The sequence below is a fragment of the Pogona vitticeps genome, chromosome W, assembly GCF_051106095.1.
Source record: "Pogona vitticeps strain Pit_001003342236 chromosome W, PviZW2.1, whole genome shotgun sequence".
NCBI lineage: Eukaryota > Metazoa > Chordata > Lepidosauria > Squamata > Agamidae > Pogona > Pogona vitticeps.
In genome coordinates, this window is record NC_135798.1 from 470,451 (window position 1) to 486,903 (window position 16,453).

Consider the following 16,453-nt stretch of genomic DNA (forward strand, 5'->3'; position numbering starts at 1 on the left):
CCTGCCCCTGTGCTGAAGAATTCTCTGGGTCAGAATGCTGGCTTGCAAAGCCCGGATCAAGGTGTGAGTTCCACCCTGCAAGGTGTGGCTTCCACACTCCTGCCCCTGTGCTGAAGAATTCTCTGGGTCAGAATGCTTGCTTGCAAACCCCGGGTCAAGGTGTGAGTTCCACCCTGCAAGGTGTGGCTTCCACACTCCTACCCCTGTGCTGAAGAATTCTCTGGTTCAGAATGCTTGCTTGCAAAACCTGGGTCAAGGTGTGAGTTCCACCCTGCAAGGTGTGGCTTCCACACTCCTGCCCCTGTGCTGAAGAATTCTCTGGGTCAGAATGCTTGCTTGCAAAGCCCGGGTCAAGGTGTGAGTTCCACCCTGCAAGGTGTGGCTTCCACACTCCTGCCCCTGTGCTGAAAAATTCTCTGAGTCAGAATGCTGGCTTGCAAAGCCCGGGTCAAGGTGTGAGTTCCACCCTGCAAGGTGTGGCTTCCACACTCCTGCCCCTGGCTGAAGAATTCTCTGGGTCAGAATGCTTGCTTGCAAAGCCCGGGTCAAGGTGTGAGTTCCACCCTGCAAGGTGTGGCTTCCACACTCCTGCCCCTGTGCTGAAGAATTCTCTGGGTCAGAATGCTTGCTTGCAAAACCTGGGTCAAGGTGTGAGTTCCACCCTGCAAGGTGTGGCTTCCACACTCCTGCCCCTGTGCTGAAGAATTCTCTGGGTCAGAATGCTTGCTTGCAAAGCCCGGGTCAAGGTGTGAGTTCCACCCTGCAAGGTGTGGCTTCCACACTCCTGCCCCTGTGCTGAAGAATTCTCTGGGTCAGAATGCTGGCTTGCAAAGCCCGGGTCAAGGTGTGAGTTCCACCCTGCAAGGTGTGGCTTCCACACTCCTGCCCCTGTGCTGAAGAATTCTCTGGGTCAGAATGCTGGCTTGCAAAACCTGGGTCAAGGTGTGAGTTCCACCCTGCAAGGTGTGGCTTCCACACTTCTGCCCCTGTGCTGAAGAATTCTCTGGGTCAGAATGCTTGCTTGCAAAGCCCGGGTCAAGGTGTGAGTTCCACCCTGCAAGGTGTGGCTTCCACACTCCTGCCCCTGTGCTGAAGAATTCTCTGGGTCAGAATGCTTGCTTGCAAAGCCCGGGTCAAGGTGTGAGTTCCACCCTGCAAGGTGTGGCTTCCACACTCCTGCCCCTGGCTGAAGAATTCTCTGGGTCAGAATGCTTGCTTGCAAAGCCCGGGTCAAGGTGTGAGTTCCACCCTGCAAGGTGTGACTTCCACACTTCTGCCCCTGTGCTGAAGAATTCTCTGGGTCAGAATGCTTGCTTGCAAACCCCGGGTCAAGGTGTGAGTTCCACCCTGCAAGGTGTGGCTTCCACACTCCTGCCCCTGTGCTGAAGAATTCTCTGGGTCAGAATGCTTGCTTGCAAAGCCCGGGTCAAGGTGTGAGTTCCACCCTGCAAGGTGTGGCTTCCACACTCCTGCCCCTGTGCTGAAGAATTCTCTGGGTCAGAATGCTGGCTTGCAAAGCCCGGATCAAGGTGTGAGTTCCACCCTGCAAGGTGTGGCTTCCACACTCCTGCCCCTGTGCTGAAGAATTCTCTGGGTCAGAATGCTTGCTTGCAAACCCCGGGTCAAGGTGTGAGTTCCACCCTGCAAGGTGTGGCTTCCACACTCCTACCCCTGTGCTGAAGAATTCTCTGGTTCAGAATGCTTGCTTGCAAAACCTGGGTCAAGGTGTGAGTTCCACCCTGCAAGGTGTGGCTTCCACACTCCTGCCCCTGTGCTGAAGAATTCTCTGGGTCAGAATGCTTGCTTGCAAAGCCCGGGTCAAGGTGTGAGTTCCACCCTGCAAGGTGTGGCTTCCACACTCCTGCCCCTGTGCTGAAAAATTCTCTGAGTCAGAATGCTGGCTTGCAAAGCCCGGGTCAAGGTGTGAGTTCCACCCTGCAAGGTGTGGCTTCCACACTCCTGCCCCTGGCTGAAGAATTCTCTGGGTCAGAATGCTTGCTTGCAAAGCCCGGGTCAAGGTGTGAGTTCCACCCTGCAAGGTGTGGCTTCCACACTTCTGCCCCTGTGCTGAAGAATTCTCTGGGTCAGAATGCTTGCTTGCAAAGCCCGGGTCAAGGTGTGAGTTCCACCCTGCAAGGTGTGGCTTCCACACTCCTGCCCCTGTGCTGAAAAATTCTCTGAGTCAGAATGCTGGCTTGCAAAGCCCGGGTCAAGGTGTGAGTTCCACCCTGCAAGGTGTGGCTTCCACACTCCTGCCCCTGGCTGAAGAATTCTCTGGGTCAGAATGCTTGCTTGCAAAGCCCGGGTCAAGGTGTGAGTTCCACCCTGCAAGGTGTGGCTTCCACACTTCTGCCCCTGTGCTGAAGAATTCTCTGGGTCAGAATGCTTGCTTGCAAAGCCCGGGTCAAGGTGTGAGTTCCACCCTGCAAGGTGTGGCTTCCACACTCCTGCCCCTGTGCTGAAGAATTCTCTGGGTCAGAATGCTTGCTTGCAAAACCTGGGTCAAGGTGTGAGTTCCACCCTGCAAGGTGTGGCTTCCACACTCCTGCCCCTGTGCTGAAGAATTCTCTGGGTCAGAATGCTTGCTTGCAAAGCCCGGGTCAAGGTGTGAGTTCCACCCTGCAAGGTGTGGCTTCCACACTCCTACCCCTGTGCTGAAGAATTCTCTGGTTCAGAATGCTTGCTTGCAAAACCTGGGTCAAGGTGTGAGTTCCACCCTGCAAGGTGTGGCTTCCACACTCCTGCCCCTGTGCTGAAGAATTCTCTGGGTCAGAATGCTTGCTTGCAAATCCCGGGTCAAGGTGTGAGTTCCACCCTGCAAGGTGTGGCTTCCACACTCCTGCCCCTGTGCTGAAAAATTCTCTGAGTCAGAATGCTGGCTTGCAAAGCCCGGGTCAAGGTGTGAGTTCCACCCTGCAAGGTGTGGCTTCCACACTCCTGCCCCTGGCTGAAGAATTCTCTGGGTCAGAATGCTTGCTTGCAAAGCCCGGGTCAAGGTGTGAGTTCCACCCTGCAAGGTGTGGCTTCCACACTCCTGCCCCTGTGCTGAAGAATTCTCTGGGTCAGAATGCTTGCTTGCAAAACCTGGGTCAAGGTGTGAGTTCCACCCTGCAAGGTGTGGCTTCCACACTCCTGCCCCTGTGCTGAAGAATTCTCTGGGTCAGAATGCTTGCTTGCAAAGCCCGGGTCAAGGTGTGAGTTCCACCCTGCAAGGTGTGGCTTCCACACTCCTGCCCCTGTGCTGAAGAATTCTCTGGGTCAGAATGCTTGCTTGCAAAGCCCGGGTCAATGTGTGAGTTCCACCCTGCAAGGTGTGGCTTCCACACTCCTGCCCCTGTGCTGAAGAATTCTCTGGGTCAGAATGCTTGCTTGCAAAGCCCGGGTCAAGGTGTGAGTTCCACCCTGCAAGGTGTGGCTTCCACACTCCTGCCCCTGTGCTGAAGAATTCTCTGGGTCAGAATGCTGGATGGGAAAGAAAGGGCTAAGGTGTGACTTCCAGAGTCCTGCCCCTGTGTCTTTGTGCTGAAAATATCAGCACAACATGCTTAAAACATGTTTTAAAATTGGCATCCTTGGAAAAAAAAAGTTTTCAAAAGTGTTTTGCAAACTGTTTCCTGCCTCCCCCCTACTTTCCTGAACTTTTCCTCGCAGGGAGCAGGGACCTATTGTTATGGTCCGCCCTCGAAGGCTACTGGATCCGATTGGATTCCAGGATGCCATGAGAGGTGCTATGGCTGACCTGGCTGGCGCTCCTGTCGAGGTTCTGGCTGACAGCTGGTTCGCCGCTGCGGTCAGGGCTGCAGACATGACCGCACCTAAACGCCCTCTCCGACGCAGAGGCCGCCCGGCACCCTGGTTTAACCAGGACCTCCGGGCGCTGAAGCGGGTCAGGAGACGGCTAGAGCGCAAATGGAGAAAAGACCCGACGGATTATATCTGGATAGCTGTTAAGGTCGCCACTAACCTTTACCTGGCTAAGGTAAAGGCTGCCAGTCGAGCATACTTCGCTAACTGGATAAGCGAAGCGTCCAACCAGCAGGCGGAATTATTCCGTATAGTGCGCGACCTATCCGGAATTGGCCCGGGTGATGGGCCTCCCCCTAGTTTTACACCGGACCAATTTGCAGCATTTTTTAAATCTAAAGTGGAGGCCATCCGCCGGGACCTGTCTCCTTTTTTGAATACAGTTGGTCGAGTTGAGATGTCCAGCGCTCCATCTTGCCCGGCAATTTTTGACTCCTTTCAGCCTGTCACGCCTGACACTGTCGCCAGGGCGCTTGATCGCTGTCACGCCACCACCTCCTCCCTGGACCCCTGTCCGGCCTGGCTAATCAAAGCAGCCAGGCCTACAACAACGGAATGGGCCACCGTAATAATTAATGGGTCTTTCCTTGAGGGCAGATTTCCATCTGCCCTCAAGGAGACACTCATTAGGCCCATCAGGAAGAAACCAAGTTTGGCGGCGGACGAGATTGGCAATTACAGGCCCGTCGCCAATGTTTCTTTCCTAAGTAAGGTGGTGGAGAGGGTGGTGGCCGATCAGCTTCAAGCGCACCTGGATGAAACAGATGCCCTGGATCCATTTCAGTCGGGCTTCAGGCCGCGCCATGGCACAGAAACGGCATTGGTCGCCCTGTGTGATGACCTACTGAGGGAGGCTGACAGGGGCAAAGTGTCCCTGCTGGTCCTCCTCGACATCTCAGCGGCCTTTGATACCATTGACCACGGGATCCTCCTGGGGAGGCTCTCTGAGTTGGGAATTGGGGGCCTCGCATTGGCTTGGCTCCGTTCCTTCTTGGAGGACCGCCCCCAGAGAGTGCAGCTTGGGGAGAGCGTCTCGGCCCTGTGGAATCTCAATTGTGGGGTCCCACAGGGGTCGATTATCTCCCCAATGCTGTTTAACATCTATATGAGGCCGCTGGGTGGGGTCATCAGGGGGTGTGGAGCCCGGTGTCATCAGTATGCCGATGATACTCAGCTCTACATCTCCTTTCCACCTACCGCAGGAGAAGCCGTTCTGTCCCTTCAGCGCTGCCTGGGGACCGTACTGCAATGGATGCAGGAGAACGGGCTGAGGCTGAACCCGGACAAGACGGAGGTGCTAAGGGTGGGTGCCCCCACACTTGGGGATATGGGAAACTCCCTCACTTTTTGGGGGGGTGACCCTTCCCACCAAGGATGGGGTCCGCAGCTTGGGAATCCATCTTGACCCAGCACTCACAATGGAAACTCAGGTGGCGTCGGTGGTCCGAACCGCCTTTTACCATCTTAGGCGGGTGGCCCAGCTGCGGCCCTATCTTGATGTTGGGGCGCTCACCACTTTGGTGCACGCGCTCGTAATCTCAAGATTAGACTACTGTAATGCGCTCTACGTGGGGCTACCTTTGAGGCTGCTGCGGAAACTTCAGGTGGTGCAGAACGCGGCGGCCAGACTCCTTAGTGGGGTGAGAAAATTCCAACATATCTCGCCCACTCTGGCCGCATTGCACTGGCTGCCCATCCGATTCCGCATCAACTTCAAGGTGTTGATGCTCACGTACAAAGCCCTAAACGGTTTAGGGCCTCGATATTTGGCGGAACGCCTTCTACCACCAAGTTCTACCCGTGTCACTCGCGCGAGCCAGGAGGTGAGGTTGAGGAGCCTAACGCTGAGGGAGACCCGGAAGGAGAAGACAAGAAATCGGGCCTTCTCGGCGGTGGCTCCTCGCCTCTGGAACAACCTTCCCCCGGACATTCGCGTGGCCCCCTCGCTGGGTATTTTTAAAAAGCAATTAAAGACAATGATGTTTCGGCAGGCCTTCCCCCCACCCCCCCTTAGCTAATCCTGATTTTCCTTTTTTCTTTTTCTTAGTTTATAATTTCATGATTGAAAGTTTTCTTCTTTGTAAATTCGTTTTTAGTTATTGTTGTACCCCTGTTGTGAGCCGCCTAGAGTGGTCTATTGACTAGATAGGCGGGATATAAATAAAATAAATAAATAAATAATAAATTTTCTTGACCTAAGAAAAAAAGAAGAAAAATATCCCCCTCTAGCAGCAGAAGGTGGAATAGCAGCTTTCCATTAGTTTCTATGGACGGAAAAGAGCAGATACGGATTAAATGGTTTTCAATGTATTCCTATGGGAAATGCAGATTCGACCTGAGAACTTTTCGACCTGCGAACCGCCTTCCAATACGGATTAAGTTCACAAGTCGAGACTCCACTGTACTCTGGCACAACATGCCAAGTTTGTGTCTCTTGGAAAGTGGAATTAACTAATCAATTTCCAACCAACAAGGGAGTGAAGCAAGGCCGCATTCTTGCTCCCTTCCTATTCAACCTTTTTACAAATGATTTAGCCCCCTTTCTAGCCAGTGTGGAGGGCCATCCACCAAAATTGGGGATGCATCGTGTCCCGTTATTGCTTTATGCAGATGATGCTGTTATCATCTCACGCTCCTGTCCAGGTTTGAAATGTTTAATCAACAGAACTGTGGAATAACTGGACAAAAAACAAAATGTAAGTAAATTATGATGAATCCAACATTTTGGTTTTCTCAAAGGCATGGAAGCAACTTCAATGGAATCTGAATGGGCACAAGATAGAACAGGTAAAAGAGTATAAATACCTAGGCAACCTAAACATCTGCCGCACCCCAAACCTTCACATATAATCTGTGCATTGACCAATCTGGAGAGAGAAAAGGAGGAAGGTAAAGGCTGCTTTTGCAAGTCCCTGCAAGGACAGGATGATTGAGTAATTGATCCAATATTAATTTAATAAGTAAAATTAATTAATTGATTAATATTTAAATTAAATATTAATATTAAATATTAATTCTGCCATGCCCCTACGTGTCCCCAGATTATTTCACTAACCTGAGGCCCACGACACATTCTCTCCTTTACGCTGGTCACCAGTTGACCTCTCTCAACACCACAGTCCTCCCCCCTTAATCATTCTGTTTTATGAGGGGAAAGCTTGCCGTTTGCCTTCGTCAACAAACAGCTACGTACATGCAAATACAATATCTTACTAATATTTATACATATCTTAAAATACAGTTCTCTCTTTATTCTACACATATAACTGTAAGTATTCTACAGTTAAAAAGACCGCAGAGAGATTAGGAAAAGGCAACATTGAAAAAATAAGGATAGAAATAAATAAGAGGGATCTAGGTAAAGAGAGGAGTGGGAGATGTAAACAGAGGCGGGACTTCCTGTGATTGGTTTAGGTGCACCGGATAGGCTGCACACCTTGGAGTAGCCAGACCAATGGGGAAACAAGGGAGGGATCCTGCGGCCGGGTGTAGGGGAGAAATATTGTGTTACCCGTATTGGTGGGTGTGCCTACCCAGTTAGGGCACCCGCTTTTGAAAAAGTGCTTTTTAATAAAAGACAGCTGCTTGCATTCGTGGTTGCCTGGTTACTGTATTAAGTAACAAGGGTGTGAGCATTTCTCTCGATTGGGGGCTCATCCCGGATCCAAGTCTCCTGCCATGGTCCACTGCTGAGAAAACAGGGAGATGCGTCCCATTGATTTCAACGGCCTGCTTTCTCTGGCAGGGACCTTGGCTGCGCAGATGGAACAATCCGAGACATATGACACCACGGTGAAGCAGACAGGGAAAATTTGTTGGGCACAAATCTAACAACCAGGCAACTCCGTGCATGGAACAATGTAAGAAGAGTAGACTGTTAAGTATTGCCTTGGTGGTTGGGATTGGGACTGATTGATAGAATGTGTTAGATGTGTCTTGGACACAAAGTGAGTGTGGAGTCTTGATCCGCAGTTCCATTGTATCCGTGAGGAGCATCCAGACAGGAAAAAGAGGAAATGGGACAAAGGAGAAAAGGGGAAACGCCATCCCCCCCACGTAGGATGTGAAGAGAAAAGGAAGGAGATTAGAAATAAGAAGGACCAGGAACAGAGAGTTAGAGAGAAGTGGAGGCCGGTACGGTGGAGGTGAAGAGAGTAAGGTATTGCTAGAAGGGTGGGTTGGTTTCTGGATGGAGAAATCATGGATTCATATGTGATGATATCAAGAGAAGAGGTAGAAAGGTGAAGGAACCATCACTCAGCCAGAAAAACTTTCCCCTGGGGCAAACGGGAGAGTACAGGATGGACTTGAAAGGGAAGTGTGGATGCAAATAGCAAAGGAGAAAAGAGACAATGTAGAACGGAAGAACCATCACCCACACAAGGCTATGGAATCGCCTTCCCAGAGGAGACAACCGGAGGGGGAGAGCGATGGACTGAGGAGACCCTGCCCCTCTTGCATCTCCTCGTGTCTGCCTCAAGGGAAGCCCCACCTAAAGAGAGTTACTGTAGTCTATTCTTAGAGACATAGAGTCATAGAGTTGGAAGAGACCACGGAGGCCATCCAGTCCAACCCCCTGCCATGCGGGAACATCCATCAAATTATTTCCAACAGACGGCCACCCAGCCTCTGCTTAAAAACTTCCAAAGAAGGGGACTCCACCACCCTTCGAGGCAGCCTCTTCCACGGCCGGACAGCTCTGACCGTCAGGAAGTTATTCCTAATGTTCAGATGGAATATTTTTTCCTGTAGTTTGAAACCATTGCTCCGCGTCCTAGTCTCTGGAGCCCTGGAAAATAAACCTGTCTCCTCTTCAACATGACACCCTTTCAAATATTTAAACACAGCTATCATTTCCTCTCTCAACCTTCATTTTGTAAGGCTAAGCATTCCCAGCTTCCTAAGCCGCTCCTCATACATGGCTTCCAGACCTTTATCCATTTTGGTCGCCCTCCTCTGGACACATTCCAGGTTGTCAACATCCTTTTGGAATTGAGGTGCCCAGAACTGGACACAAGACTCCAGGTGAGGTCTGACCAAAGCAGAATAGAGTGGTACTATCCCTTCCCTTGATCTAGTCAATATACGCCTATGTATGCAACGAAGAATCGCATCGGCTTTCTTGGCAGCCGCATCACACTTCTGACTCATGTTCGGCTTGTGGTTTACCAAGACTCCTGGATCCCTTTCACGGGTCCTGTTTTTCTAGCCAGGTGTCTTCCATCCTAGATCCTAGATCTGTGCAGATCATTTTTTCTGCCTTGCTGTAGGACCTTACATTTCTCCCTGTCGAAATTCATTTTGTTAGTTTTGGTCCATAACTATAATCTGTCAAGGTCATTCTGAATTTTAATCCTGTCCTCTGGGGAATTAGCAACCCCTGCCAATTTGGTATCAAAACCACACGTTTTCTAAATAGTTTTTATCCTAGAGCTATAATTGCAATTAATAATGAGCTTAAAGACCACCAGTAGTTGGACTGTGTTACTTGGCCTGAGGTGTAGATGTTTGTATTTTTAGTGGGGGACTTCTAGTGGGTGGGGAGTGTTTGGGGAATGTTATGTGTGTGCATGTGTCTGGTCTCTGGGTGTCTGTGAATTTCATTGTATGGTATACTGTGTATATACTTACAATGACAATAAATTATATTATTATTATTATTATTATTATTATTATTATTATTATTATTATCATCATCATCATCATCATCATCATCATCATCATCATCATCATCATCTGCAAATTTAATGATACCACTCTGATGGCAGAAAGTGAGGAGGAATTAAAGAACCTTGTAATGAGGGTGAAAGAGGAGAGTGCAAAAAACGGTCTGAAACTCAACATCAAAAAAACTAAGATCATGGCCACTGGTCCCATCACCTCCTGGGAAATAGAAGGGGAAGATATGGAGGCAGTGTCAAATTTTATCTTCCTGGGCTCCATGATCACTGCAGATGGAGACAGCAGCCCTGAAATTAAAAGGCGCCTTCTTCTTGGGAGGAAAGCGATGACAAACCTTGACAGCATCTTAAAAAGCAGAGACATCACCTTGCCAACAAAAGTCCAAATAGTCAAAGCTATGGTTTTTCCTGTCGTGATGTATGCAAGTGAGAGCTGGTCCATAAAGAAAGCTGACCGCCGAAGAATTGATGCCTTTGAATTGTGGTGCTGGAGGAGACTCTTGAGAGTCTCCTGGACTGCAAGGAGATCAAACCTATCCATTCTGAAGGAAATCAACCCTGGGTGTTCACTGGAAGGACAGATCCTGAAGATGAGGCTCCAATACTTTGGCCATCTGATGAGAAGAGAAGATTCCTTGGAAAAGACCTTGATGTTAGGAAAGTGTGACGGCAAGAGGAGAAGGGGACGACCGAAGATGAGATGGCTAGACAGTGTCTGCGAAGCAACCAACATGAAATTGACAGAACTCCGGGAGGCAGTGGAAGACAGGAGGGCCTGGCGTGCTCTGGTCCATGGGGTCACGAAGAGTCGGACACGACTAAACGACTAAATGAACGCAAATTTAATCGGCATGCTCTCTATTCCTTCATCCAAGTCATTGATAAAGATGTTGAATAACACAGGACCCAGAACAGAACCCTGGGGCACCCCACTAGTCACCTCTTTCCAGAACGAAGGGGAGCCGTTTGTGATCACCCTTTGGGTTTGGTCAGTCCACCAATTACAAATCCACCTAACAGTAGCACTGTCCGTCCCACATTGTGCTACCTTCTTTGCAAGAATATTGTGAGGGACCTTGTCGAAGGCCTTACTGAAATCAAGATATGCTAGGATGTCACTTCCGCTCGGGAGGGATGAGCAGCTAAGAAATAAGCCTCCATATCGCCGGTATATAAAACTACTTTTTAAATGCATTTCTTCCTTTTGAAGATGGAGTTTTTCTTCATAAACCTTTGGAGCGAAAGGTAAGGAGTGTCAACATGTTGCTAAATTCTTTTAAGACTGTGTTGGTTTAGAGTTGAACACTACTTTTGTTTTTGAGTCTGGTAAACTTTTAGGGCTATGCTTCTAATGAGACAATTTCCTACCATAACACTCATTTCGAAACAATTTTTCTATACAAAAGAATTTTGTCCTTTTACTTCACCAATAAAATTAGTGACTGGAATAGAAAATTTCCCAGCAAACCTGAAGGGATTTGTTGATTTGTTTAAGGATAAAAAAATTGCCAGATTGAAGGGCTGGATGATTAAAATGAGCTCAAAGGATCAGATTATAGCTAAACTTGAAACTAATAAACTGTCATGGTACAATTATATCCAGTGAGGCAGATGGACTAAAGAATGGTTGAGGATTATTGGCAAACGTAGAGAATGTACTAAGTATGAACAATTTCTATCATCACATGAAGACATGGAGAAGGATGGTTTGAGGAAGGCAGTACTAAGTAAAATTGATAACCTAATTTTGGATCAGGAGGAGAAAGAGAATGAAATAGAAGGATTGATATCAATTTGGGAACATAATTTAACGACAGAAATCAGAATAGAAGATTGGGAAAAAAATCTGGAAGACGAGCGTTTTAAGATTAATGTCCGTAAAAATAAAGGAGATTTTTTAAAAAATTAGTTTAAGGTGGTACATTACTCCAGTGAAATTGAACAGAAAAAAAATCAGAATATTTTAAGGCCTGTTTGAAATGTGATGAAGAAATTGGCACATATTATCATATGTGGTGGGACTGTAAGTAGATTGAGAAATTTTGAAAATTGATTTTTAAGGAAATATATGATACATTTGGAAAAGAGATTGACCTTAACTCAAAAATTGCTTTGTTGTCAATTTTTGATGAATTAGAAATTGATTATTACTCAAAAGAATGGATTTATAATTTTATGACAAGTGCTAAACTATTAGATATTGGAAAGACAAACATGATATCAAAGTAGAAGATCGGTATAATGAAATATGGGACATTGCATTAAATGACAAATTGACTACTGAACTTAAGATGAAAGGAGAGGAAATAAGTTTGAATATTTTTAATGCTATTTGGGGTAGATTTCTTGAATTTGAATTAGTGAAGGGAAAGTAATAAAAGAATTACTCCAAAAGGTCCCGTGGGCAGGGGGGTGGCACTGGGTTTTAGATTGTTAGTAGGTATTTTGTGTTGTTGCATTTGATTTGGAAAATAATTTTTTTTAAAATGAACTCAGGATATTCTACATCCACAACGTTCCCTTCATCCACCAGGCCTGTAACTCTATCAAAAAGAGAGATCAAATTCGTCTGGCATGACTTGTTTTTTTGGGAAACCCGTGTTGACTTCTAGTAATGACAGCATTACTTTCTAAGTAATTACAAACTGTCTGCTTAATTATCAATTCTAGACTCTTTCCAAGAATTGATGTCAGACTGACGGAGCGATAATCCTTTGGGTCTTTTTTTTTTCTTGTACATTTTTTTTACACTTAGCTGAGTTGAAAGTTCTTTAGTCAACCTTTCTGGTTTCTTTAGAGACTCTCTGTGTGTGGACCCATCTGGGGAGCGACAGGGCGTCCAGGCAGGGACACAGCTGTGCAATACGTCTGATAGGGAAATGAGCAGATAGGACCACCGGCACCATCTGGTTCAACATTGACAGCGTTGCGTCCAGGACGCCCAGCGAGTGTTAGGAACCCTGCAAATCACATACATCAGGTGCACCCAGTTGGAAGACCCCCCCATCCTGAATGGGGGCTGAACCCCCATTCAGCCTCAGTCTACCGTCCCTTTTATCCTCCCATCGAAGGAGAAGGTGGGAACAGAAATGACGTTCCTTGTTGATCGACTATCATAAGAGTTTTAAGCAAAAGTTGATGGTGCAAAGCAAACCCCCCCCCCGTCTGGCTTGTCTGTTCAGGGGGAAGGAGGAGGGAGACTTGAAGGGGAACCCCCCACACACACACACCCCAAATCAGGATGACCAAGTTTTGCCTCTTGTCAAGAGGACCTGCCCTTGGTGAGCATGGGGTTGGGGTGAGCAGGATTGAGATTTTATTTTAAAAATACACCTAAATAAGATAAAAAGAAAACCATACCCCCAAACACCACCACTTTGCACATGTTGAAAGAAGAACTGTGGTGTCATGGATGGAGTACCAGAATGGAAACCAGGATACCTGGATTCAAATCCCTGCCGGAGCAGGGAAACTCAGAGGAGAGAGTGTGCGGGGGGGGGGGGGGCAAGGCTACTTAAGCCACCTCTTGAAATCTCACTGACCTTGCAAACGATGGAGGGATCTGGGATGTGGTTCTTTATTTTCGGTCCCAGAAAAAGCAAAGGGAATTCAGCTCAGTCTCGCCCCTTCCTAGGAGAAAAGAAAAACAGAAAAGATCATCTGGGAGGCTTTACGGATAAAGCAAATCAAAAACATTTCCTTCTGGGATGTGCCTTCCTCATGTTTTTATTAGGAAGGAAGGAAGGAAGGAAGGAAGGAAGGAAGGAAGGAAGGAAGGAAGGAAGGAAGGAAGGAAGGAAGGAAGGAAGGAAGGAAGGAAGGAAGGAAGGAAGGAAGGAAGGAAGATCTCATGCCGGGCTCCGAGATCAAACCTCCACCAACCCAGGGAGGAGGGGGGGGCAACAGCTGGGAACCAGAGAGCAACAGGAACCATGCTTCCCACAGACACCTGTGATGAAAGCATCATCATGCAAGATAGTATTTCTCCCACTATTTATCTGAAATATTTTACCCCACCTTTCTCCTTAAAAAAGGTCACAATGCAGCTTATGTAAATCTTTAAAACACAAGATTTAAAAGTTTAAAAACAGCAAGTCTACAAACCTTAAAGAGAATCAAACCAAAGCTACACTAAAAATGGTAAACAAAATCAACATCTAGAAAACACCAGAGCCCGTGTGATGTAGTGGATTTCTGTTCTCAGGGGACCAGTTGTTACTTCTTGTCACTTCACGGGGTTGAGAACGGCGGCCACTGAGGGTGGGGGTGGTCTTGGTGTCTGTTGCCCCTGCAGTAGAAGAAAGCGTTTTGTGGTCACTTGGTCTGGAACAGACCCTTCAGAGCCATTCACTCCACAAAAGACCTGCCCAGAGAGGGAGACGCCCCAGAAGGAGAGGCTGGGCTGCCTTTTCCGGTCCTTCTTTCCTCCTGCCCTCCACGTGGAAGGACCGGAGCCTCTTCCGGCCTCTTTCCAAAGCCCCCTTTTTGCTCCATCCCACGGAGAGCCAGGAACTGGAGGCAGGAGGGCGAATCCCCTGGGAGGAGGAGTGAGGGGGCAGGTCTTTTGCAGAGCCGACGGCCCTCGATAGCGCCTTCAGGACCCAAAGTCCTGAAGCGTTTTGGTGGTGGTGGGGAGAACGACTTCGAAGAAAGACCGTTCCTGGGGAGATGGATCTCCCTTTCAGCCTCCGCTCCAGAAAGATCCCAGAGTGTGTGTGTGTGCAAAAAAGCAAGAGGTCCAGTAGAAGTCCCCCCTCGCAGCGAAGGGTTAGGGAGGCCCCCCTCCTTCGCCAGCCCAACTTCTCCTGTGCCATGTTGCTAGGGATGGGGCCTCCTCCCTCCTGCCCCCCCCAGCACCACCCCCCATTTTCCTCTCCAGCCCCACCTAGGACTTTAAGGGAGGGAGGGGAGCATCCCACATCATGAGAGGGAGGCACGAAGGGGGAGCAAGAGATGGGAGGCAAGTTACTTTTTCCCACGTTTCTCCCCCCCCACCCACCAGGGCTGCTGTTGGCAGGATTCAGGGGGGAAGGGGGGGGTCTCCTCGCAGGGAAGGAAACTCCACCCGCCCAGTCGATGATGAAGCCCTCCTCTGGCTAGATAGGCGGGATATTAATTAAATAAATAAATAAATAAATAAATAAATAAATAAATAAATAAATAAATAAATAAATAAATAAATAAATAAATAAATAAATAAATAAATAAATAAATAAATAAAAAATACTAGGGCCTTGCAGGGGTGGGTGGGGTCTCCCTACCCATGGGGGCTCCCAGATCTGGACCTCAGAGATCCTCTCTCTCCCCCCCCCCTTTGAATCCCCTTCCCCTCGAGGAGACCCAGAAGGAAAAACAGCCTTGCAACTGCAGGAGGGAACCTCGGCCATGTCCGGAGAAGCCGCCCCCCCTCCCCCCCTGAGAGTGGCCACCTCTCATTCCTAGCCCCCCCCGCGTGAAGATCCCACCCCCCCAACCCGACCGGCCCCTCCGTCGCCCCACCTCCGTCTGGGTCCCGATCCGGGAGGCGCCAAGCCCCAACACACAGGCACAGGGGGACGGAGGGAGTGCCCCCTTAAGACACCATAGACTTGGGGGGGAATAGCAGGCCAGGCATGGGGGGGCAGGAGGGGAGCCCCATCGCCCCCAACTTACCCCCCCTCTTCACCCCAGAAGCCCCATTTGTGGGACCCCCCCCTCTCCCTCTCTCTCTCCTCCCCACTGCATCCCACGCCCCACTTCCGACCTGGGGGGGTGAAGTTTGGGGAGGGGGTTCCTGGAGGAAGGAGAAATTGGGGGGGAGAAAGAGCACGGGGGGGACGCTCCCCACTTTCCCCCCCTCTGCCACCCCCCCCAAAAAGGCTGCCTGCAAGATCTGGGGAAAGAAGGGGGTCGAAGAGGACCCAATTGAGCCCTCCCCATGAGAGGAGGGAGAGGAGGGGGGCAGGGACCAAAACAAACGGACCCCCCCTGCGCCCCCCAACCCTCCAACCGGGCGAGGCCTTCCGTGCTTTGCAGACCGAGCAGATTGTGGGGGGGGGGCTCCGGGGTTGGCGGGGGGGGGAAAGAGAAGAACAGGCGGGCTTTTCTCCATCTCTGCCACTCCTGAGCCCACCCCCCCCAAAAAAATCAGTCCTGAATCTCCCAACCGAGGGCTCCCCTCCTTTGCCGGCCCTCTGGAGGGAAACTCGCGAGGAATCCCTTCCCCTCCCCCCTTGCAAAGCGGCCTCTTCTTCCCCGGGGGGGGGAGAATCCTAGAGGGTGGGGCGGCAGAGAGCCAGGCTTCCCACCTCCGGTTCCCCTTCGACGCCGCTCTTCCTCTTCCTCCCCCTTTTTTCCCCTGAATGGAAAGGGGGGCGATGGGGGAGGGGAGGGGGAGGACAAAGAGGGTGGGGGGAGGGGAGGGAGAGCGGAAGGTACGAAGGAGACGTGGGCCAGCCCTGGGCTTTGGGGGGGGCATTGACATCTAGGAGTTTGGGGGGAAAGCCCCCCCCAGAAAGGAGGCCAGGAGTGGAGAGGGAACTCACTGTGGAGAAGGACCAGTGACTCCACTCAAACTGGACCGGGTTTTTTGGGGGGGTTTCTTTCCCAATCATTCAAGCTCAACTCAGAACCCACCCAACCTCTCCCCTTTTTCTGAGGGAAAAAAAACCTTGTTTTTAATAGGGCCCCAAACTTGTTTCCAAGGACTCAGACTTTGGATTCAAGGACTTTGACTCAAACATGGGATTTGGACGAGTCCTTCTAGAAGACCAATCCACCCATAAAAAGGGGGTCCCTTTCCCCCCATCTCTGCAAAGAGACCAGGAATTATGGTATCCAGGTATCCAGGGCCCAAGCCGTTTAGGGCTTTATATGTCAAAACAAGCACTTTGAATTGGGCCCGGGCAGCAACTGGTAAACAATGTAACTTAAACAGTTACATTGATGTGTTCTCTAGCAGCCCCACCACTCACCAGCCGCGCAGCTCA

The 16,453-nt window shown here is 49.6% G+C and overlaps 1 long non-coding RNA gene across 1 annotated transcript; it reads right to left on the minus strand.

The window, feature by feature from the left end:
- Positions 1-6,444: 6,444 nt before the first annotated feature.
- LOC144584966 (uncharacterized) lies at positions 6,445-14,913 on the minus strand. The gene is made up of 2 exons (XR_013539466.1): positions 13,590-14,913; positions 6,445-13,115 (listed from the first exon to the last, which is right to left on the minus strand). It is a non-coding gene; the product is annotated as an uncharacterized LOC144584966 (long non-coding RNA).
- Between the last annotated feature and the right edge of the window lie 1,540 nt (positions 14,914-16,453).